Consider the following 25,982-nt stretch of genomic DNA (forward strand, 5'->3'; position numbering starts at 1 on the left):
ATATAAAAGACACAGGGGTGACTGCAGATATGGATCATCTTGGCCCAGCTGCATGTGTCAAGGTGCGAACAGCAATTTGCAAGGTGCGACCAGAGAAGGACGTCTTGGGTTGTAAGGGTGTTGCCTGGACTGTGCACACTCATGTAAGGCTGGACGACCCAGCTCTTCACACTCAGGAAAACCTGCTGGTGCATCTGGGGAAGGTCTGCTTGTGGCCGACACTGGAGGAGTGGGGACTTGTGAACAACAGACCATGATTCTGCAAACACAGGGACGTGTCTCTTTTGTTCTGCACTGTGTTAATACTTACAGACTCCAGCGTAGGAAATGGAAGTCAGAAGTCACGTTTTTGCCCAAGGCAGGTCTTTGGCAGATGGTGCTTGTATGAATGGATGGTTGTGAAGGAATAGCTGAGCAAACTGTAGTCCTGTGATGAAGTTGTTCTGATGGGACCAGAAGCAAGCGTAGCCCCCCACCCCAACCCCACATTGTGCCAACGAAGGTGGATGGCCCTTCTCCCGGGACAGGAAGGGTTCCCATCTCCAGTGGACCCTGAGAGCTGCAGACGCAGGGTCTGAAATTAGAAGTGAGAGGAGAACCGTCCGCTCCCTTGAGTGGAGGATTCCTTCCCGTTTGTGACTTTGTGAAATCCTGGGGACAGAGACATGCTGGCAAGGGTGACGTTTGCCGGATCTTTACAATATCATCGCAGCACTGTTTATAATAGCTAGGACATGGAAGCAAGCTAGATGTCCATCAGCAGATGAATGGAAACACAGTGAGGAAACCAGAATTGAAAGAGACACGTGTACCCCAATGTTCATCACAGCACTGTTTGCAGTAGCTTGGATATGGAAGCAACCTAGATGTCCATCGGCAGACGAATGGATAAGGAAGTTGTGGTACATATACACAATGAAATATTACTTGGCTATGAAAAAGAATGCATTTGAGCCCATTCTAATCAGGTGCATGAAACTGGAGCCTATTATACAGAGTGAAGTAAGTCAAAAGAAAAACACCAATACAGTATATTAACACATATATATGGAGTTTAGAAAGATGGTAATGGTAACCCTATATGCAAGACCACAAAAAGAGACACAGATATAAAGAACAGACTTTTGCACTCTGTGGGAGAAGAGGAGGGTGGTGGAATGATTTGAGAGAATAGCATTGAAACATGTACATCATTTACAATATGTGAAATAGATGACCAGTCCGGATTTGATGCATGAGACAGGACACTCAAAGCCGGTGCTCTGGGACAACCCAGAGGGATGCGGTGGCGAGGGAGGTGGGCAGGGGGTTTGGGACGGGGGGATACATATAAAGTCGTCGCTGATTCATGTCAATGTACATCAAAAACCACCACAATATTGTAAAATAATTAGCCTCCAATTAAATAAGTTAATAAAAAATATTTTTTTAATTGCAACTTTGTAAACAAATTTAACAAAATTAATTACTCTGGGCATGTTGGATCTTCGTTGCAGCACACGGGCTTACTTGCTCTATCAGGCATCAAAGCTACATCCCCTGTGTTGGCAGGCAGATTCTTGACCACTGGACACCTGGGAAGTCGCAGCTACTTTGATAGAGGAATGCCAGCTGAAGCAGTCGGCTCCACACAGCCAAACAGATTTAACCTGCAGTTAAGCGAGGTGTTGGCACTCTAACCCCTTGCTCTGAGCCCCGGAGCCCTGCAATGACACACTCAGGTCTGCGGCCTGTGTCACTTCCAGCTTGTTACTTTGGTCGTCTTTGGTTGCAGGAGGCCCCATCCTTCCTGCTTAGGTGCAAAGACCCTAAGGGTTTCTCCTTCACAGGCCCCCATGCCCGCTGAAGGTAGAGCTTGCCCAGGACACACGCGGACATGTTATCGTTGTTCTCTTCCTGGAGGTTGAGTAGTTTGTTTGCAGGGGGCTCCTTTTTCAAGGAAAGTAAGAAAGCTTGAGTCCTGCATGTCTGTTCATTTCACAAGCACTGTGTGAGCACGTGGACGGGTAGGTCGGTCCCCCATCCTTTGTTTCTGGATACACGTGTGTCCCCAGAGTACGGCTTGACTTAGACCCCACCGATGATCCAAATGGTTACCTTTTAATCAGAGGCTAATTACTTTACGATATTGTGGTGGTTTTTTTTGCCATACATTGGCATGAATCAGCCACGGGTGTATACATGTGTCCCCCACATTAGCAAGGAAACACAAACTGTAGATGATACGATGGACCAGTTAGACCTAATTGACAACTACAGGATATTTCACCCCAACGGGTTATTTGACATGTCCGTTCTAAGGAGCTTTGCTCCGGGCCTGGTGACGGGACTCTGTGCTGCAGTAGAACTGTGTCATAGTTCCTTCCACAAGGGAAGAGAGGATCCAGAAGGGCGTGGCTCCAGTCAGTGAAGGACTCTGTGGACAGTCTTCCAAGTCCGCACACCTGGCGTGAGTAGCAGTGGCCTCCGTACCCTGTGTGAAGATAATATTTATCTGCTTGCAGTTACGGCCTCTTACATGCTTCACATACTCAACGTGTAGTTGGTATTTGCAATGTGTCTGAAGTTCCTCAAGATTCTTGCGTGAACGCAGAGAGCGGTGAGCTTGGAGAGCTTTGCAAATTTGCGTCCTGGGGACACTTCAAAGCCTGGTAGTCATAGCTCCCGTCTACGGTGACTTGAAAGGGCCCCTGTGTTCCTTTTATATCTATTCACTGGGGATTTGGTTTACATATCGTGACGGCGTAAAGTTCCAGGGATCTCAGAGCTTTGAAATGAAAACGACTGAATAACATCATTTTTTAACATGGTCAAGCACGTCTGACTCTTTGTGACCCCATGGATTGCAGCCCGCCAGGCTCCTCTGTCTGTGGGATTCTCCAGGCAAGAATACTGCAGTGGGTTGCCATGCCCTCCTCCAGGGGATCTGCCCGACCCAGGGATCGAACTGCGTCTGTTATGTCTCCAGCATTGGCAGGCAGGTTCTTTGCCGCTAAGGCCCCCCGGGAAGCCCTATTCTGTAACATTGCTCCCTTGTATTGATGCGTGGTGCACTTGCTGAGCAGTGAACAAGCCTAAACCTTCTCTGCATCGGAATCTAGAGGATTCCCTTTTATCAGATAACATACAACTCTCCTTCTAGACCCCCTGCTTTCACAAAATAAGCCACATTTTTCTCCTTTAGCAGAATATTCAGAAACAACATCCGATCTTAGCAAGTTCAATATGGCCCACGTGTGGCCGTGCCGTAGGATGGAGACCTAAGGGTACATTATTTTAATGGTTTCATTTAAAAATGTTATTTTCCCAGATGTCTGAAAGTCAGCAGTCCTATTACGTAAGTCAACACAGGTTCACAAACATTATCGTATCTTGAATTCTTTTGCCACCTTGCAAGATAAGTCTCGTAAGATTAGCTACAGGCTTAAGTAAATACTCATAGTAATACTGTATTACTTAATAGATGTGTGTCAAATGTCCCGAATAGTTTTAGTTAGTAATGAAACAAACAGTAGACTCATAGGTATGTGTTCCATGGCAGACTTCTCTCTGAGCCTCTGGCAGTAAGCTACTGGGGAGTTTCTGGGCATTCCAGGGACTCTAAATGCCCTGATTATGTTCCAATGTGGTTTTGCTTGTTTCTCCAAAAGATTACAAGCAAGGCCCAAGTATGCAGGAAGCAAGACATGGACAGTGCTTATATTCTTGTGTGAATAATGTTAGACACAAAAAGATGCCTATAAAAGTGGGTTACAGACAAAATCCTGTATGTAGTTTACATATACAACCACACACACATATACACATACAAATACACATGTATGTATACATATCGTTTCTGGGATTTTATTTACATATGTATTTTGATCCCTGGGTCTGGAAGAGCCCCTGGAGAAGGGAATGGCAACCCACTTCAGTATTCTTGCCTGGAGAATCCCATGGGCAGAGAGCTACAGTCCATGCGGTTGCAAAGAGTAGGATACAACTGAGCAGCTAACACTTTGACTTTTTTTGTTTATGTATAACATTTATATATATAATCAAATGCATGTTATATATACGATGACATATGATCTCATCTATATAAATATATAATATTAAAATAGACAAAGCGGAAGGCCAGTGACGATTGCAAGGCAGCTGTATTTCCGTCTCCAGCACCTTGCTGAAAGAGCAGTAGGCCCCGTGTCTGTAACTGGCATCGGCCGAGGTCAGATCTTTATGATTCTGGGTCCCTTGTTACAGGCTGCACTCTCAGACTCCCGGCCACATCACTTGTACTGAACGCACTGATGAACGGTGGCATGGAGTGTGGTTTAGCCTTTCCTGTCTTCTCACTTCAGTTATAGAAGTGAATTGTACAAGTGAGTTAAAGGACCTTTCCCACAGTGATGGTTTAGCCTTTCCTGTCTTCTCACTTCAGTTATAGAAGTGAATTGTACAAGTGAGGTAAAGGAGCTTTCACACGGTGATGGTTTAGCCTTTCCTGTCTTCTCACTTCAGTTATAGAAGTGAATTGCACAAATGAGTTAAAGGACCTTTCACATGGTGATGGTTAAAATTTTGACCTCTGAATATGATTATCCCGAAAACCAAATGAAAGCCTCACAGACCTGCATCAGTTCAGTCCTTAGAAAGGCTGAGATGGCTGCTGAAAACTGATTATTCCTGTTCTTTTAAAATTGCCATTTGACTTTTTAAATTACTCTCCAGGAAGGTAATTGTAAATAACTGCCTAGCAGTTTATATATATATATATATATATTTTTTTTTTTTTTTTTCAGTTCATGTTGAACTTACAGAATGTTGTTAGTAAGAACAACTTGGAACAACGTTTGACTCATGACCAAGGTGAGGAGGTCCTGGCAACCCACTCCAGTATTCTTGCCTGGAGAACTCTGAGGACAGAGGAGCCTGGCAGGCTCTACAGTCGGTGGGATCGCAAAGACTTGGACACAACTGAAGCAACTTAGCACAGTGACCAAGGTAAGAATGAATGATCTGCTACCAGTGTTTTCATCTTGTTCATAAGCTCCATAACACTGTACACTTGCAAAGGTTATTCATTGTGTTTTGCGTCAGTTTAAAAGGTATATACAAGCACTATTCTGAATGATAGTGGTGGTGGTTTGGTCACTGAGTCGTGTCTGAGTCTAGCGACCCCCTGGACTGTAACCTGCCAGGCTCCTCTGTCCCTGGGATTTTACAGGCAAGAACACTGGAGTGGCTTGCCATGCCCTGCTCCGGGGGATCTTCCCGACCCAGGGATGAAACCTGGGTGTCCTGCATTACCAGGTGGATTCTTTTACCAGCTGTGGTACCAGGGTCTTCTCTTAGTTGCTTCAGGCTGTTACAATAGAATACTACATTCTGAGTGGCTTATAAACCACAGACAACTCTTTCTCACAGCTGTGGAAGCTCTAAGTTCCAGATCGAGGTGACGGTGGATTCTGTGTCTGGTAAGAGCCCGCCTCCTTCCTGGGTCACAGACGCTCCGCCTCCTTCGTGGTTCACAGACGCTCCGCCTCCTTCCGTGTTCACAAAGGGATTTAAAAGCGTGTTGTTGGTTATCTGGGAAAATGTTACCTAAATTGTTTCCTCAATGTGAAAAAGGAAGAGCTTTTTAATAGAGTTGGTGTCCATTAATTTATGTATCCGTCTTACAACGAATATTTGTTAAGTGTCTACTGTGTGCCAAAGATTGGAGTCATCCCTGGGGGGAAAAAAGGAGTGAACGGTCATTTCCTCCCTTACGGAATGTGTATTCTTTGGTAAAGACACACGTTAAGCACATGATTTGTGAAAAGTGAGCCGTGTGTCTCGTTACTAAACGTGAAGGAGTAACTCACGTGACAGAGATGTGGGGAATCAGTGTTCCTTTCGCTGTTAGAGAGACCCTTGAATCAAGGTCGGAAGGAGCTAAGTGAAGATTTCTGTGTCAGAGCCAAGTCATCTAAGCCACTTCCTTAATCACAGAGATGTACACGGTGAGGTCCTAACAGCTGGGGACTGAGGCCTCATTTTCCCAGCTCCATTTCCAGCTCAATTTCTTCCCATCACATCCTATTTTCTCGCCCAACCTACTCAATATAGGAGAAACCGTTTAAAATGCATTAGACTGCAATTTGTCTTAGGCTTTGCTGATTTCATTTGCCTTTCTTCCATGTAGATTTAATTCATGGGTGTTTATCACTTGATTGAAGTAAACTATTTTATTCAAAGTCAATTAACCAAATCTTTTTAAGGAAAAAAAATTCTCTCTATACCATTTTCTATTACTTACTGCTAAACCAGTTAAAACAGTCAAGGAAAATGTATACCCTTGTAAAAAAATAATCACAGCTGAGAATGAATTTGACCTCCCAAAATACATTTTAGAATGCTTAAGTGTGTGTGGTAGCTCTTTTTCGTTCCTGACAAGAACAAAGACGGAGTTATCTAGAGATTTCTTAGAGCAACATGCTTTTTGGGGCAAAAGTAGCAATGGTCTTAACTTTGAGACTGGCAAACGACAAAACAAAGCAACGAATTTAAAAAGTTGCAGTCAACCTATTGTTTTCAAGATAGAGCATCTTAAAATATAATCCACCATACTAGAGAGTTAGGCATCTGTTGTGCTGAATGATTTCAGTTCTTCGATGAAACCATTTATAGTATAGAAATGAAAACAAGCTTGAATTGTAAAAACTGAAATTCTGAAAAACAAAGTTTATAATTGAGCTTTTGATCCATCCGTCCATATGAATGGATGAAAGGTAAATGAATCTGAAAGGAAGTGAAAAAGAACAATGATATGGTGAGTGTCTTATACTCCTCCTTCGTGGTGAATTGTTTATAGAGAATGAATGAAGAGGAAGGCAGATTGTACTATTCCTGTTTCTAGAGTGACTTTTGTAGTGTATGTGGTGAGTTTTTGCTCTGCTAGCATTTTATTGGGAAGTAATGCTGAAATGGTCATGCATGTGGAGTGGGCATGTATATATGGAGTCATGTATGGATATGAGAGTTGGACTATAAAGAAAGCCGAGCACTAAAGAATTGATGCGTTTGAACTGTGGTGTTGGAGAAGACTCTTGAGGGTCCCTTGGACTTCAAGGAGATCCAACCAGTCCATCCTAAAGAAGGTCAGTTCTGAGTATTCACTGAAAGGACTGATGCTGAAGCTGAAAGTCCAATCCTTTGGCCACCTGATGAGAAGAACTGACTCACTTGAAAAGGCCCTGATGCTGGGAAAGATTGAGGGCAGGAGGAGAAGGGGACGACAGAGGATGAGATGGTTGGATGGCATCACCGACTCAATGGACATGGGTTTGGGTGGACTCTGTGAGTTGGTGATGGACAGGGAGGCCTGGCGTGCTGCAGTCCATGGGGTCACAAAGAGTTGGACACGACTGAGCGACTGAACTGAACTGAACTGACGGAGTCGCCAAGTATCTCGTCAGTGTTCATTCTTAGCAGGACCGTATTTCCATCCAAATGTCCTGCAGTAATGCCCAGATCATAGCAGTCTTCAGTGATGGCATGAGTGTTCGAATCCCTCTGCATCAAAAGAGCGTCTCTTTTGTGCCTGCCTAGGAACTGTCTGGGTGCTCTTCCAGAAAGCCAGTTTATTTCCACTGGGTGGGACATGAAGGGAACTAAAGCATACCACACTCTGTAGCTCAGGGGCAAGGTTGGCCTGAACTTGAGGCCTGGATCCCAGTGGTGCCTGCGGGCATCTTCGAAAGCCAGGGCTGCCCTGGTTGGGACTGGGAAGTGGTCTTGCTACACGTGCCGTGTGGGTCAGTGGCCTCCCAATAAACGGGCTCTAGTCCCAGGACTCAGCTGCCTGCCAGACTCCTTGCTCAGAAAGAGGGCTCTAATGGAAACCAGTAGGTCCAGTTTAGAGCCCAGCTCTGGGTCACCCCTCGGCCTGGGTCTCATAAGCCTCCCATCTTCCCTCCTTCTCCCTGGTTGGAGCAGCCTCCTTGGGGACATGTCACTAATTCCCACTGAGTCCTAGAATTTCAAGCCAGGAAACCCCAGATGCTTCCTCCTGTGGAAACGTTTCTGGGAGATGAGAGAAGGGAAGAGTTCGGAACTTGTCTGTCCTGAGGGGTCACACATTTACACCAGCGTCTCTTCCAGAACACTGGGCTTGTGAATGTGGCCACATGCCCGTTTGGAGATTCTGGAGCACCCCCCCTCCACCCCCGCCGATCCGTGGGAACACTTTCTAACTCAGCCCTCAGAGGAGGCAGAGAACACAGAGCTGACGGACGTGTTCAGCTGTGGGCTACGTCACCCCCATCCTCAGCACAGCCAGGGGCGACATCTCCTGAAAACTCAATAGACTTGGTGCTAGCATAGATTCAGCTCTGAGTTTGCTGCCCTGAACAGTATCAGACCCCGAGTGTTGAAGCACAGCCTTCTGAAAAGCTTCCCACCGGGGTGAGTTATTCAACAAAAATGCATTGAAACTGCTCCGAAAGACCTCCTACGTGGATGGTCATATCAGAGGCGAGTCTGCGTGCAGGTTCCTATAAGTCATGTGTCTTCACCAATCTCGGAGTTCACTTCGCCCTCATACAACTCCATGTAGAGCAGAGATTACTTGCTTCCAGGAGGTGCTTTTCCCAAATAATTCCCGATGGGAAAGTGGGGCATTTGAAACCCCCACCAGAGAGCTTGCAATTTTTGGTGAAGTGTTTATTCCAGCGGTACCAGCTGTTGTATATCAGACATTTTCACACTGCAGACAGCTCAGGAATGACACGTGGATGGGAACTGAACGTGGTGTCTGATCTCTGGTTTTCTAGGAGAGGAATTATCATGGCCTTTCACTGGTATTGCACCTGGGGAGTGAGTCAGCTTTGAGTCAAGAAAAACAGACTGAGCTGAGAGTCTAGAATCTGAAAAGTGTGACTCCTACAAAGTGTTGATGTCTCTTTGTAACAATGTCTTGTTCAGTTCCTGTTAAACCTTCCCAAAAGGGCAAGGAGAAGGACACAAGTCAAGCAGAGAAAAGCACACTTTTATCAGACTGCAGGTTTAAAAAAAAAAAAAAGAATGTTACAATTGTTTAAAGTTTGAAAATAATAATCTGTGGATTAGCCAGGACTGGGTGTGATGCTGTTTTCATTGAGTCAAGGATGGGCCGTGTGTGTGTCCTGCCATCAAAGAGCTCACATAGTCTGTTGCAGAAAAGACACACTGTTGTGAACTCTCGTTTATTTGTTGGTTCGGCATTTGTAGGTTTGAAGCCCCCAAATTAGTCCTTGCCGTGTGTTGATAGTCATCCATGGACATGCACGGTGGTGGAAATTTTCAGTCCATTGTCAGTGGGCCCACAGCAGCAGATTTGTGTGCAGTTCATTTAAATAATGTATCTTCACTGATCTTGGGGTTCCCTTGGCGACCGTGCTCCTAGCTGAGGGCAGGCCTCTGCCTTCCTGTCTTATCTCTCTTCCTCTAAACAGGTGTCCTTCACCTGGTCTGAAAAGCTGCTTGCATTTCTGTGCTTTTGTTTCATGATTGCACCACTTAAAATAACTGGGGTGTGGTACTGAACTATGGAGGTAGTTAAGATTGCCACGTCTCTTATGGAGCAAATAGGTGCTGGATAAGCTTTATGCAGGGGCATTGCGTGATGGATGTGTGTTCAGTGTTAGTGTATCAGCAGTATGTATTCAATAAGGTGCCTGTAAACAGTGCTGAGTTGCTCAGTTGAGTCCAGCTCTTTGCAACCCCATGGACAGTAGCCTGCCAGGCTCTTCTGACCATGGAGTTTCCCAGACAAGAATACTTAAGTGGGTAATAACTATGTCCTCCACAACAGAATCTTCCCCACCCAAGGACTGAACCCACATCTCCTGCATTGCAGGCAGATTTTTTTTTTTTTTTACTAATGAGCCATTGGGGAAGCAGTTATGTGCCAATCAGTGGATTAAAATGTTGTGCCCGGAAGCCCATAGGCACCTTACCCTGTGTTTCCTCTAGGAGCCAGTGGTTCTGTATTCGCTAACTGGATATGTGTGGTGATGTTCAGGACAATGCCACCACAGATAATGAGGATTGACTCTGTTTGTGTGTGTGTAAAAGTTTGTATGTGTAGGTAGAAGCGTGTCATTGTGCTACAGGCGGCATGCATAGGTATCAGGGAAAGACGCAAAACAACCATACCTAGAAAAGGAACAGGTCTGTGAGGCCCTGGTGTTAAGTGTCCTTCAGGACCATTAGAACACAGCTGGAGAATCTGGTCTGCTTTCCTTGGTGGCCACAGCCTCCCTGTAGTCTGATTCTTCCACCTCCTGGGAAGTTTCTTGAAGAGTAACCATTGTCTGCATAGCTTTGCTCTCGGTTCAGTTCAGTCACTCAGTAGTGTCCAACTTTCTGTGACCCCATGAACCACAGCATGCCAGGCCTCCCTGTCCATCACATATTCCCAGAGTTTACTCAAACTCATGTCTGTTGAGTCGGTGATGCCATCCAACCATCTCATCCTCTGTCATCCCCCTCTCCTGCCTTCAATTTTTCCCAGCATCAGGGTCTTTTCCAATGAGTCAGTTCTTCCCGCCTGGTAGCCAAAGGATTGGAGTTTCAGTTTCAGCTTCAGTCCTTCCAATGAATATTCAGGACTAATTTCCTTTAGGATGGACTCGTTGGGTCTCCTTGCAGTCCAAGGGACTCTCAAGAGTCTTCTCCAACACCACAGTTCAAAAGCATCAACTCTTTAGCACTCAGCTTTCTTTATAGTCCAGCTCTCACATCCATACACTTTGGTCTGCTGACAGCTAAACAATAAAAAGGAGATTGGTAATATTCCCTTGGATCCTATCATGCCAAAGGTTTTACAGAGTCATAGACTTGTTTTGGAGGGGAGGCCTTCTGAAAGATATCCTAAGTGCCAAATCTGACCAAAGTCAGATTGGTCTCATTTTTAAACTATGAATGCAGAGAGCCAAACAAAACCTTGGCTCCCAGAAACTTGTTTCCTTTGTTCCAACGGTTCCCTTTGTCTAATAAATTACCTGACCACAAACCAGAGGGTGTTTTGAAAATATACGTCGGGAGGGAGGAAGAGAGGGAAGAATCAGTGGAACACAGAGGTGTTTCGGGGCAATGAGTTAATTCCTTGTGATCCCGTGATGTGGCGGGAGAAGAAGGGGACGACAGAGGATGAGATAGTTGGATGGCATCATCAACTCAATGGACGTGAGTTTGAGCAAGCTCTCGGAGATGGTGAAGGACAGGGAAGCCTGGCGTGCTGCAGTGCATGGGGTCACAAGGACTCAGACACTACTGAGTGACTGAAAAAGGAAAATGTTGCATATATGTCATTATACGTTTGTCCAAACCCGCAGTCTGTATGGCACTAGGGGCAAACCCTAATGTAAGCTACGGACTCGGGTGATAATGGCTCAGTATAGATTCATGAGTTTCAGCACATGTACCTCCGTGGTGGAGGGTGTTGATTTTGTTGACAGGGGGTGGGGGTTGGATGGGGGTGGTATGTGCCTGTGCGGTGGCAGGGAGTGTATAGGAATTGTCTATACCTCCTGCTCAGTTATGCTGTGAATCTAAAGCTACCCTAAAAGGAAAGTCTAAGATATATTACATACATACATGCATATGTGATGTCAGCCTGCTTTCTTGTTTATAAGTGTTCCATTATTCCTAAAGGAAGGTATGTACTCCTTAGTATAACCTGGCCAAAGGTCGACCAGACCACATCTTTGATCTCTGTCTTGCTGTCATTGGCAGACACAGGTACGGGTGTTGTGAGATGTGAAGCTTGAGTTACGTTTAAAAAGAATATTAAACTGCAAAATCTGAATTTAGGTGCATGGTCTTAGGGTATGAGGGAGCTTCCAAAGATTCCTTAGTTTTACAGCAAATTCGTAGACTGTGATGGTGGGAAGAGTTGAGGGCAAGAGGAGAAGGGGAGGGCAGAGGATGAGATGGTTGGATGGCCTCACCGACTCGATGGACAGGAGTTTGAGCAAGCTCCGGGAGATGGTGAAGGACAGGGAAGCCTGGCGTGCTGCAGTCCCTGGGGTCACAAAGAGTCGGACACAACTGAGCGACTGAACAGCAACAGCACAGGAAATTCAATACCAGGCATTAATCCAGCAATGCCAAACTGGCCTTCCTTTTGTACATCAAGGAGGTCAAACCCACTCCCCACTCAGAGTGCTCCTATTAGCTCGGTGTTGGATCCTTCTCCTGGCTCATCCACTGAAATTATTAATCTTTTCAAAGAGATGGAGCCAGGGTAAAGTATCTACAGCATTGGAACACCACCCCATTGTATTACTTTAATACTGGCTTGCTCCAGGATTGTCTTCTGTTACCTTCCATTTGTTACCTTATGTTCGTTACCTTATGGTACAGATAGTAATTTGAAGTAGTCAAATACAGGTTGAATGAATGAATACAGGGATGAGTCTCTCTGTGCTTAAAATAAAGAGTCTATCCTGACAGTGTTGCATGGCAGAAAAATGAATGAATGAATACAGAAATGAACTTCCCTGTGCTGAGAATACGGCAGCCCACTCCAGTACTCTTGCCTGGAAAATCCCATGGGGTCGCGAAGAGTCAGACACAACTGAATGACTTCACTTTCACTTTTCACTTTCATGCACTGGAGAAGGAAATGGCAACCCACTCCAGTGTTCTTGCCTGGAGAATCCCAGGACGGGGGAGCCAGGTGGGCTGCCGTCTATGGGGTCGCACAGAGTCGGACACGACTGAAGCGACTTAGCAGCAGCAGCAGCAGTGCTTAAAATAAAGAGCATATCATGACAGTGTTATGTGCTAGAAATCTAAGGATCAGCCGTGAGAAGTTAGTAAACACATAGATGAGAACGGTCATGATGACAAAGTTAAAGCAATGAGATTGCCTCCCTACTGCAGAAAAACAGACATCTGCAGAGGACATCTTAGGCATTTCTTAATCTGAGAGTTGATGAAGCTCAGCTCATTGTCTGGTGAGGCAGTGAAACAACAGAAGCCCCTTTGAAGCACAGTCAGAATAAAGAGAAGTGTTTGGTTATCACCAAAACGTTTAAACAACGTCACAAAAATGCTCGTCGCTGAAACCGTATAGAAAAGTCTAAAAAAAGGCTTCGGAAAAAAATCACTTGGGAAAGATACTTATATAAAAAGGTTTTCTGCATCCAGATAGCACTCAGAAAAAAATGGATTACAAATACTGCATTCACAGTAGCACACAAAATAATTGCATTCCCAGGAGTAGAGTGACGTACAAGGACTGTGAATGAAAAATAAGAAGAAAGCCATCAAGCTAAAAAGAAAATTATGAAGTGCTGCACAAAACTGGATGCGTACATTGTCACGGAGGCGGCTCGATACTATAGAAATGTTGACACTCTCCAGGTCACTTTACAAAACTTCAAGCCAAATCCGTTGGTTGACTTTTCAAATTTATCCCATAGTGAAAGAGGAGCCAGAAAGATACTGCAGAGAGAAATGGTGAGATAATAGAACATATAGGACTATACAATGAAAACAGTGGCAAACATGCTAGAGTAGAGAAGTTAAAAAAAGAAAAAACCAAGAGTATGATAACATGGAAGCTGGAGCTTGTAAAGCTAACATCCCAGATCACTCACGAAGAGACAGGTTCTTCTGATGAAAACTAGATGCCTGTGTCACTCCACACAGCATTAAAGGTAGACTTTTAAAACTGACATGTAGTAAACACCGCTGTTAACATCAGATCAGATCAGTCTCTCAGTCGTGTCCGACTCTTTGCGACCCCATGAATACACACACACGAAGAGAAAAAACCTATGCGTGACTTCTGTAATGCTCTGTTGAGGAACGTGTTCTGAGCTATGGCAATTAGAAAGGAAAATGTGAAGGAAAACCTTGATATTGTACTTATTTTGCATGCAAAATGCACTAAGTAAAAATCCAAATGACAGTTACCTGGAAAGAAATGGTCATACATCAATAGGCAAGAAAAAAAAAAAAAAGATATCTCTTATTGACCCCCTCAAAATAGCCTTCACAACTGTCTTAACAAAAATGAATTAAAGACATGAACAGGCAGTTTCCAGAATAAGAGAAAAATAATCAATAAATATATTAAAGAAAATCAAACCTCACTACTTATAATTCCTGCCAAAAAAATTACTTTTTAAGATTTTGTCTTTTTTTCTGTTACTTTGGGAAAGATTTAACAAAGTAATGATATCATATTTTTTTAAAGTGCTGAAAATGAAAACCTTCATACAATTTTGTATTATAAATTTATGAATATACTTAAAGTTATGTTATATTCACTCACTATATGTTCATTTTTAAGGTAAATATACTTCTTGATCCAACCAGTCCATCCTAAAGCAGATCAGCTCTGGGTGTTCATTGGAAGGACTGATGTTGAAGCTGAAACTCCAATCCTTTGGCCACTTGATGCAAAGAGCTGACTCATTGGAAAAGACCCTGATGCTGGGAAAGATTGAGGGCAGGAGGAGAAGGAGATGACAGAGGATGAAATGGTTTGATGGCATCATCAACTCAATGGACGTGGGTTTGGGTGAACTCTGGGACTTGGTGATGGACAGGGAGGCCTGGCGTGCTGCGGTTCATGGGGTCGCAAAGAGTCGGACACGGATGAGTGACCGACTGAACTGATACTTCTTGATAGTGTGATTTACTTCAAGAGGCCTGCTTTTATGAAAATATTTGGAAAAGTCCACAAAGAGCTGGAAAATATGAATAGATTTAAATGTGTAGAGTCCCAGATTCAGCCATTTATTTTTATAAAGCAAAAGGTGAACCCATGATTGTTCACAACAGAAAATTATTCAATAGCTTGCCTTACATTCATCCATTGGAGTAGCGTCCAGCACTTAAGGGTACCACTCGGGACATGAAAGATGCTCTGAAAAGATGTGAATAATATGTTGTTAAGTAAACATGTAATAAGATCCAGTGTGTGCAGAGATAAACCTTTAGTATGTTCTGTTCCTCTCTCTCTCTCTGGGGGTAGAATTATGAGAGACTCTTGAGAGGGGTGGGCGTTTCGTTTAAAAATCTAACAACTTACCATTTTGTGCAAATCTGTTAACTTTGAGAACAAGGAAAGCAAGTCGTAATCGGCACAGTTCAAGCCCAAGGAGCTGAGTCATTAAAAAATAATCTATTCTGCAAATGTCACTGGAGAGGCAAGATTTCTGTGAGCAACGTGGGCGGCTAAGACTCAGAAGTAGTATTTTTACTTGAGTACAGAAAAGGAAGGAACAGGGTCTCAAGTTGAGATAGAAGAGATGCCTCACGGAGAGAGAGTCAGCCTCAGTTCATTCGCCTCCTCCCGCTGCCTTAGGCTGAATGTGCTGGATTCCTGGAGATTAAATGGTCCGTCCTCCCCACGCCCTGCTCTTCAAGCAAGTCCTCCCCACGCCCTGCCCTTCAAACAAGTCCTCCTTCACTGTTCAGCCCACAAAGAGGAGCGATTTACACCCATTAAGTCTCAGTTAAATGCCTTATGGGAAAGACAGATGGACACGTCTTCCCATCCCCTCCAAACAAATGCTGTTTTTGCATTCATATTCTTGCCATCAAAACATACTGGCATAATCCAGGACAAATCTTTGCGAAATGTCCTAATTTTTCTCTCATACTGAAAAATCCGTCTGTAAGATGTGGCGTGTGACTCAGAGATCTGACCATAGGGAGACGAAGGACCTACCTGGGGTCGGCTGTGTGAAGGTTGGCAATCTTCGAGAAAGAGCGTGGGTCTCTGCGGAAGCTGAGGTGTGACTGGTTCAGACATGGCCCATGCACATTTCATTAGGTGCCAAAGTTTCCTGAGTGTGGGGAGTCAGGTTTTCCTGGATTCCCGTGACATTTCTGAGTACCTTTAAATCCCTCGGTGTGAGTGTGTACATGTGTGTGTGTGACCTACACTGATGCATTTTCCATTCCTTACCATCGAACCGAGTCTCCCCCATGCATATTCACACGTTTGCAGCAAGGCCGAAAACAGCTGCTTTGTGGGACAACATGGAAAGCAGACAGCGGTAGATGACCTGAAATGTGAAAGTGTTAGTCCCTCAGTCGTGTCCGAGGCTTTGCGACCCTGTGGACTGTAGCCTCACCAGGCTCCTCTGTCCATGGGGATTCTCCAGGCAAGAATCCTGGAGCAGGTGGCCATGCCCTCCTCCAGGGGATCTTCCCGACACAGGGATCGAACCCAGGTTCTCCCGCATGGCAGGCGGATTCTTTAGCATCTGAGCTGCCAGGGAAGCCCCCTGACCTGGGCCACAGTCAAACTGTCCATTTGGCTGGGTCAGTTCCAGCTCTTTCGGAGTGTGCCAAGTGCCATGGGACACAGCAGACCGTTACTAGTGAGGCGCCAGACTGAGCGGGGAAATGGATGGCATATGGCAGGTAGCCTATAGGATGTAGGTTTTGTGGTTTGTAACCAAATAGCATGTTTCATCTAATTTGTGACTGGTAATGGTGGAGAATTTTTTTTTTTGAAGAAATGACTGATTCCACACAAAGTGTTTATTCAGTGAAATTCTACAGGATACTCACAGCAAGGGGCTTCCCTAGTAGCTCAGACGATAAAACATCCGCCTGGAATGCACTAGACCAGGGTTCGATCCCTGGGTCGGGAAGATCCCCTCAAGGAGGGCATGGCCACCCACTCCAATATTCTGGTCTGGAGAATCCCATGGACAGAGGAGCCTGGTGGGCTACAGTCCATGGAGTCGCAGAGAGTCAGACATGACTGAGCAACTAACACACACACACACACACACACACACACACACACGCACACTCACAGCAAGCCAAATGATTGAAAGGTGATGCCGATAACTCTGGGTCAACTCATTTGATTATTTCCCCAGATGAAGATGTATGTCAGTGCCTGAAGCCGTTCTGATGCATCAAATCCCTGCTCTCAATTGGTTGGCTTGGACTTTTGTTTTATTCAGTTTAAATAGATTGGGAATAGGGAAAGGGGCTTTTGGATTTTTTTTTCCTGTTTCACTGAAGTCATTCTGGAGTAATAAAACCACAGCTTGAAACTGTGTTGTTTGGCTGCTGCAGGCCTCAGACAACCTGCATATCTAATGTACCTCATGGGACCTGCATGTCTTTATACAGTATTCAGATGGACGTCTGGGACTTTGAACCTACGTGTGCATGAAAAGTAGCTGACAGAGTTACAAGCAGTACCTTCTGTCATCTCAGCAAAATACCAATTTTTGCTCTTTCATGAAAATTATATGCACTTAATTGCTTACCAGTTGCTGATAAGCCAAAGGCTCTATGACATGAAAAATTTTTTATCCTGAAGTGAAGCCTTTCCCTCCTCCAGAGGACCTTCCCAACCCAAGGATTGAACCCAGGTCTCCCGCATTGCAGCTGGATTCTTTACCAGCTGAGCTACTGGGGAAGCCCAAGAATACTGGAGTGGGTAGCCTATCCCTTCTCCAGCTGATCTTCCTGACCCAGGAATCGAACTGGGGTCTCCTGCATTGCAGGTGGATTCCTTACCAACGGAGCTATCAGGGATGCCCCCCTTTCTTAACATTGAAAATATTTTCTCTTAATATTGCAGGGTGATGGCAAGTTAGTTATATATATGTGTGTGTGTGTGTGTGTGTGTGTGTGTGTGTATATATTCCTGCAAGCTGAAAAGTGTTAAAGCATTTTGCAAAGCTACATCATGCAGAGATTAGCTATCACTAATGTAAGCACGCATTTGAGACCTGAGTATTAATTTCCTTGTTCACATATCTTAAAATTTATCCTCAGCAATACCTATCATAAGGCTGCAGTGTTAGTTTAGAGAGAGAGTGGGGAAAGGTGGTGCAGCGTCTTAAAATAGTTTGGCTGCTTCTTTTTCATTAGTTGATAAATGTGTGTTAATTATGAATGGATGATTATCCATTGGTTAAATAGGACACCAGGCAGATTTTACTTCTCACGATAACTGTGTCTCCTCCATCTTGGATTTCAAGAACCAGACTTTGATAAGAGTCTTTGGATTTTTCACCAGTAATTCTGTAAATTTAACTGACTGTGTTTCGGGTAGAGTATAAATGTTTTAACTTTCAGCACTTTCCCTACCCTTACAATGACATGACCATAAGGACACATGGAGGTAATTGTCACTGTGACATTTGGAATTTTATTCTGACCTACATAATTATACAGAAGGTTTTAAGAACCATAGGAAAAAGGCAAGCCCAGAGTGTGGGGGTTGAGGTGGGGGGAACCAAGGGATATTACAGACCATTTTCAGAATTATGAATTGCATATAGAACGCTAATTAAAGAAATGTTTAAATTAAAAAGATACAGTAGAATTAAAAAGAGGTGAACAAAAACAGGTAGCATTTTAAAGTCAGCAAAGAGACAAGTAGCATGCGGTATTAGAAAGAGAGAGGAAGTGGTGCTAACATTTGTAGGCATCATTAGCAGTAACGCAAAATAACAAGGCATTTGCAGAGCATCAGTAGGGAGAAGACCATTCTTGAATTTTGCACCCTTGGGATAAACAGTTCAGTTAACTTTTTATTTTTTATTTTTTTTTCAGAAATTGTATCACAGTCACACCAGGTAAATAGACAAGAAATTCTTTTCAGTGCTGTTTTGTAAACGCACGACAGTAAACTACCCAAGAGACCAGCATTATAGTACTTGTTAAAGAAATCATATATCAACATAAAGAGCTGCCAAGAATTGCCAGGACGGTGCTGTAGCTGCATTGTTTACAGTAAGTTATTTATTACGTTTTTAAAGTTTACAATGAAGTAGGACACTGAATTGAGCATGGACCAGCAAATTAAACAGCTAGAAAATCAGGACTTCCCTGGTGGGCCAGTGGTTAAAACTTCGCCTTCCCAGCTGGAGGGGAGCAGATTTGATCCCTGGTCAGGAAGGTGAGATCCCATATCCTTTTGGCCAAAAAAAGACAAAACATAAAACAGAAGCAATAATGTAACAAGCTCAATAAAGACTTTAAACAACCAGAAAATGTGTGCATTTAGTGCAGTCGTGCATACAACCTGGGCATAAAAGCATACAGTGAACCTCAGGCATGGTAGGGGCTTCGCTGGTGGCTCAGCTGATAAAGAATTGCCCTGCAATGCGAGAGACCTGGGTTGCAAGAGACCTGGGTTCTATCCCTGGGTTGGGAAGATCCCCTGGAGACGGAAACAGCCACCCACTCCAGTATTCTGGCCTGGAGAATTCCGTGGGCTGTATAGTCCATGGGGTCTCAAAGGGTTGGACACGACTGAGCGACTTTCACTTCACTTAGGCATGTTATGTTTCTTTGAAGGGACAGATAAATTGTGTGTGTGTCGGGGGGGGGGGGGCGGTGGTTAAAGATTCAAAGACCAAGGTTTTCTTTACATAAATCTTAAAAAATTTTTTTAATTAATTTAAACTTTTCAATATTTTATTTTATTGAAGTATCATTGATTTATAATAATCGTATTAGTTTCAGATATACATCAAAGTGATTCAGTTATGTATATGTGCTTGTGCATATACATGTTCAGACTCTTTTCCATTATAGTTTATTATAAGGTACTGAGTATGATTTGGTGTGCTATACAGTAATTCCTTGTTCCATATCTATTTTATCTGCAGTAACGTATATCTTTTAATGCCAAACTTCTGATTTATCCCTTCACCTACCCTTTCCCCTTTGGTGACCAAGAGTTTGTTTTCTGTGTATTTGAGTCTATTTCTGCTTCGTAAATAAGTTCATCTGTAGTATTTTTTTAAATTCCACGTGTAAGTGATACATAATATTTGTCTTTCTTGGTCCGACTTACTTCGTTAAGTATGATATTCTCTAGGTCTGTCTGTGTTGCTGCAAATGGCATTTATTTGTTATTTTTCATGGCTGAGTAGTATTTCACTGTGTGTGTGTGTGTGTGTGTGTGTGTGTGTGTGTGTGTGTGTTCACACACTACATCTTCTTTATCCATTATCTGTCGATGGATACGTAGGTTGCACCCATGCCTCAGCTACTGTAAACAGTGCTGCTATGAACATAGGGGTGTGTGCATGCTTTTGAGTTGGAGTTTTCTTTGGATATGCGCCCAGGAGTGAGATTGCTGGATCATACGGTAACTCTGTTTTTAGCTTTTTAGGGAACCTCCACACCGTTCTCCATCATGGTTGTACCGATTTACTTTCCCATCAACAGTATAGGAGGATTCCCTTTTCTCCACATCCTCTCCAGCATTTGTAGACTTTTAAATAATGGCCAGCCTGAGCAGTGTGAGGTGCTAATACTCACATTTTTGATTCGCATTTCTCTAATAATTAGCAGTATTGATCACCTTTTCCCCTATGTTGGCTGTCGGTATATCTTCTTTGGAGAAACGTCTGTGTCAGTCTTCTTCCCATAAAATTAATTGAACTTGTGGATTCATTTACAAAATCACACGCAGCGTGTTTTCAGTATTTTTATCAGAAACTCAAAATTGTAGAAACGTCTTATGGAACTCTCCAGCTCACCTTGTCTCATCTGCAAAAGTATGACAGAAGCTCAGTCATGGTCTCTGCATCCCCGGGGAAAGTGCAGAGCGTTATGTGGCCGTGGTTTTTCAGTTTGTACCATGTAAACCGAGTGTCACTGTGTAGGATTATAAGTTATAATATAATTATGATTATAAGTGACATTCACTTAAGTCACTGAAGCTTTCACTTCATCACATGAAACAGGAGACTGTTGCCTCTCAAAATATTTTAAAGAAACATTGTATGCCCACGAATTTGTAAACTAGAACCACAGTGCTCACGAGCATATCTCTTTTACGTTAGACTGAGTGTGTAGGCGAGTATCTGTCCTCAGTGGCAGAGTTTTCTTGTTTTTATCCCTTCCTTTGATGTAGTAGAGAGTGGACGGCCACGCTTCCCTCTCTGTGGTCTCAGCCTGCTGGCTGTGAGCGCCTCCTGTGCCTGGAATGACTCACGCAGACAGATGAGCGTCTTTGAGTCTCACGTGGCATCACCAGGCTCACAGCCACAATTGCGTTTCACGACCAAAGGGAGCACTTCAGTGGCGTTGCCTGTGTTCGCCCTCTTTCACAGCCAGACCTTTTCTTAGCTTATGTGATGGACCAACCCACTGTGTAAAATGAGCTGGCTCCACCCGGCATCTGGTCGATTTGCTAAAATGCACGCTAAGTCGTGTCCAACTCTTTGTGGCCCCATGGACAGCAGCCCGCCAGGCTCCTCTGTCCGTGGAGTTTTCCCAGCAAGAAGACTGGAGTGGGTTGCCATTTCCTCCTCCAGGGGAATCTTCCCCACCCAGTGATCAAACCCGTATCTCCCACATTGCATGTGGATTCTTTCTCATCTGGTCCACCAGGCAAGCAGCATCCATGTTATCTCCTTTAAAAAGTAAATGGTAGGAATTAATTTAGTAGAAAGCTGGAGGTTGGCCTAGTGCTAATGTAGCCACTAGGGTCTATTATGAAATCTGAGAGTAGATTTCAGAACAACGTCCTGGCCAGGCTTAAAACCTAGATGAAGGTTGGAAAGATACACGTGGCTTGGCAATGCTCTCTTGAAATGAACTTAATGTTGTTTTATTACTTCTAAGAAATTTTGAAAAAAAAAATACAGGACTAGCTATTGACAATCGCCATCTGCTGTATGGCCTCTCTTGTTTACGGATTTGTTGCTTTGGATTTGTTCTGTATTTATAAAAATCCATCAATGTATTTGGAGCTTTCTGGGTGGCTCGGTGGTAAAGAATGTGCCTGCCAGTGCAGGAGACCCGAGCTCTACCTCTGGGTCAGGAAGATCCCCTGGAGGAGGGCACGGCAACCCACTCCAGTATTCTTGCCTGGAGAATCCCATGGACAGAGGAGCCTGGCAGGCTGCAGTCCATGAGGTCGAAAAAGAATTCAGCAACAACTTAGTGAGTAAACAACAACAAAATAAATTTATTTTTAAATTTTACGCAATCATACCCCTGTGAAACATTTTAATATTTGCATAACAATCCATCTTATGTTTTACTTACTTACTTTTTGTATTTCTGGACATTTTTCTCTTTTTTGCTAACAATTCCTATTTTCACTAACATTTTGGCAAATTTTTTTGATGCTTGTTGATATTTGTGAATATTTGATACAATTATATGTTTTAGGTTGAATATCTTCAGGATAGATTTCCAAATGTGAAGTTGTCCAATAAAGGGCATTCTCATATTCTACGTATCTGACATGTAATGCCAGAAACCTTACCAAAGTAGCCTTTAGATCCACTGCAGACACTCAAACAAGAGACAGTCTTAACTTCTAAAAGGGATTGACTGTTTACCTGATTGAAAACCTGGTATTTTTTTTTTTGTAACACTGTGTGGTTCTTTTGATACATTTCGAAAGTCATTCTATTGAAGTATAACTGACATGTAAAAAAAACTGTGATTATTTAACGTACACAGCTTGCTAACGTTGGTGTTTGTGTGTGTTAAGACTACTTCACATAAGATGTAGCTCTTGGAATATTGAAGGATACACTGGAGTTTTGTTTTTTTGTTTTTTGGCTCCATTGAGTCTTTGTTGCTGTGTGTGGGCTTTCTCTAATTACAGCAAGTCCATTCTCTTTGGCCAACCCAACAGACATTTCAATGATACATGATCTAAGATCCCTTCCGAATCATGTCTTCGATTTTTTTCCTTAAGGATTAAGACATGTTCCTTTACAAACTTGTTTTAAACGAATCTTATGGAGGTGGCTTAGAGATTCTGAAAGTTATCATAAGCTGTATGGAGACTATTACCTTAATGGGAAAGAGTAGGAAACACTATCAACAAAAACAAGGTTTTAATATCAAGAAATAGAGTGGTTATATTTTTACAAGAAATAGAGCCATTTAACTGCATTTTAAATAGAGTGAGTGATTAGGAATGAATCTGGTTCACAAACCTGAACTGTGGAGATAATAGTGCTTGTTAGGAGCCCACCTGGCTGTTCCCTGGTGGCTCAGATGGTGAAGAACCCTCCTGCAATGCAGGAGATGGGGGGTTCGATCCCTGGTTCGGGAAGATCCCCTGGAGGAGGGCATGGCAACCCACTCCAGTATTCTTGCCTGGAGAATCCGAGGGACAGGGAGCCTGGCATGCTACAATCCATAGAGTTGCAAGAGTCAGACGCGACTGAGTGACTGAGCACACGCAGTTGCCCGTTCCATCCGTATATGGTGCCAAACTCGTGCTGGAATTTGACCTTCTCTGTTCTCATGGCAGTTCCTGGTTGGAGCTCAAGAGGCACTCAGTGAAGGGTCTCTCCTCTGCCAGTCCCCATGCTCACCTTGCTGCAGCCAGCTCCTGGAGCTCTGCATGCCTGATGTCTCCCAGACCTCCTTGGGGTTCCTGCCGTGGTTCGCTTTAGACCCCGGAGAGGTGACTTCTCCTTCCATTGCATGCGTTTTCTTGTGTTCTCAGTAACAGCAAACAGATGCCAGTGCGGCGAATCTCTACAGGCCATAAATTCTACAGAGAACACATTCCTTTTTTTTTTTTTTTTTTTCTTCCTGGCCTTCCCTAGGAAGGGCTACGAGGGTTCCCAGACATGTGGGCCCTTGTTCAGAGGCATGATCCCTGAGCCCCGTGCAGTCCTCAGCAAGAGAGCCAAGCCCACCCCCAAAATGGTACACCTGTTTAGACCATCTGCTGAGCCCAAACAGGATGCATTTTTTCTCGCACTTCATTGACACGAACAGAGCTCATGTGGTTGGAGCCAAATTCTGCAGACAAGGCCTCTGGGGGTGGGGGTGGGGGGTCATTGTGCCCACCCCAACTGACCTGCCCAATTAGGGCACATTTGTGTGCCCAAGTCCTTCAGAAATCTGCTACCATGACCTCCTGCTTCCCCAGTGGAAAAGAATCCACCTGCCAGTCACTGGTCTGGGAAGACCCCCTGGAGAAGGACATGGCAACCCACTCCAGTGTTCTTGCCTGAAAATCCCATGAACAGAGGAGCCTGGTGGGCTTCAGTCCATGGGGTCACAAAGAGTCAGACACGACTGAGCAACTGAACAGCAGCAGCAGCAATCCGCTTATTTTCAGATATCAAGAAACAAAAGCTTCTTCACATAGAGTGGCCCATCTTCTGAGACCACTGAAACATGGTGGACACAACCCTAAAGTCTCTTTACAGACACTCAGCTGTTCAGTTCAGTTCAGTTCAGTCACTCAGTCGTGTCCGACTCTTTGTGACCCCATGGACCGAAGCACACCAGGCCTCCCTGTCCATCACCAACTCCTGGAGTCCACCCAAACCCATGTCCATTGAGTCAGTGATGCCATCCAGCCATCTCATCCTCTGTCGTCCCCTTCTCCTCCTGCCCTCAATCTTTCCCAGCATCAGGGTCTTTTCAAATGAGTCAGCTCTTCACATCAGGTGGCCAAAGTATTGGAGTTTCAGCTTCAACATCAGTCCTTCCAATGAAGATTCAAGACTGATTTCCTTTAGGAAGGATTGGTTGAATCTCCTTGCAGTCCAAGGGACTGTCAAGAGTCTTTTCCAACACTGCTGTTCAAAAGCATCAATTCCTCGGCGCTCAGCTTTCTTTATCGTCCAACTCTCACATCCATACATGACCACTGCAAAAACCACAGCCTTGACTAGACGGACCTTTGTTGACAAAGTAATGTCTCTGCTTTTCAATATGCTGTCTAGGTTGGTCATAACTTTCCTTCCAAGAAGTAAGCGTCTTTTAATTTCATGGCTGTTAAATAACATCCATTTGGAGAAGGACGTATGGTCTGTATCCTAAGTGAACAATTTTAAGGGTCTTTTTATTTTATTTTTTTTTAAATTTTATTTAACTTTACAATATTGTGTTGCTTTTGCCATATTTCAAAATGAATCTGCCACAGGTATACATGTGTTCCCCATCCTGAACCCTCCTCCCTCCTCCCTAAGGGTCTTTTTAATGCTAAAAAGAAAAAAAAAAGGGGGGGATCAGGCCTATGTTAAAAATCGTATGGTGGTGTAAGGCCATTGTGTAACTGTTTGAGAATAACCAGCCTTTTCAACCATTCATTTATGAGGTCAGACACTTGAACCAGCTGTCACCAACCTGTTTTGGCAACAGGGACTGGTTTTGTGGAAGATAGTTTTTCCACGGACCGGGGCTGAGGGGGGGTGGTTTTCAGATGATTCAAACATGTTATATTTATTGTGTATTTTATTTCTGTTCCCTGGAGAAGGAAATGGCAACCCAGTCCAGTATTCCTGCCTGGAGAATCCCATGGACAGAGGAGCCTGGTGGGCTACGGTCCACGGCGTCACAAAGAGTCAGATACGAATAAGTGACTTTTTCTTTTTCTTTCTTCATTTCATTTAGTATTACATCAATTCCATCACAGATCATCCAGGGTTAGATCCCAGAGACTGGGGACTCCTGACAAGCTGTCAGTGAGACAAAGTGGCTACTTGGCTTACCCTGCCCTCCAGACTCGAAATCTTTATCCTCCAGACTTGAAATCTTTACCGTTGTATGTTGTCGTTGCTGTTTAGTTGCTAAGTTGTGTCTGACTATCTGTGACCCCATGGACTGTAGCCCTCCCAGGCTCCTCTGTCCATGGGATTCTTCAGGCAAGAGTACTGGAGTGGGTTGCCCTTCCCTTCTCCAGGGCATCTTTCTGACCCAGGGATCCAACCCACATCTCCTGCTTTGGCAGGCAGATTCTTTAGCACGTGAGCCATCAGGGAAGCCCAGACACATGTATATATCATTACCTTTATTCTTAAAGGGGCTTCCCTTGGGGCTCAGACAGTAAAGCGTCTGCCTACAATGCAGGAGACCCGGATTCAATACCTGGGTTGGGAAGTTCCCCTGGAGAAGGAAATGGCAACTCACTTCAGTATTCTTGCCTGGAAAATCCCATGGATGGAGGAGTCCCGTAGACTACAGTCCATGGAGTCCCAAAGAGTTGGACAGAATTGAGCCACTTCACTTCACTTCAGTTTTATTCT

The 25,982-nt window shown here is 44.1% G+C and overlaps 1 long non-coding RNA gene across 1 annotated transcript in view; it reads left to right on the forward strand.

Moving 5' to 3' along the window:
• LOC132344464 (uncharacterized) overlaps positions 1-16,608 on the forward strand; it is a 248,265-nt gene extending 231,657 nt beyond the window's left edge. The window contains exons 8-9 of the long non-coding RNA XR_009493650.1: positions 4,785-4,986; positions 14,312-16,608. This is a non-coding gene — a long non-coding RNA (uncharacterized lncRNA). The remainder of the gene's footprint in view (positions 1-4,784; positions 4,987-14,311) is intronic.
• The last annotated feature ends 9,374 nt before the right edge of the window (positions 16,609-25,982 follow it).

This window comes from Bos taurus, chromosome Y (genome assembly GCF_002263795.3).
Source record: "Bos taurus isolate L1 Dominette 01449 registration number 42190680 breed Hereford chromosome Y, ARS-UCD2.0, whole genome shotgun sequence".
In the NCBI taxonomy this organism is placed as follows: domain Eukaryota; kingdom Metazoa; phylum Chordata; class Mammalia; order Artiodactyla; family Bovidae; genus Bos; species Bos taurus.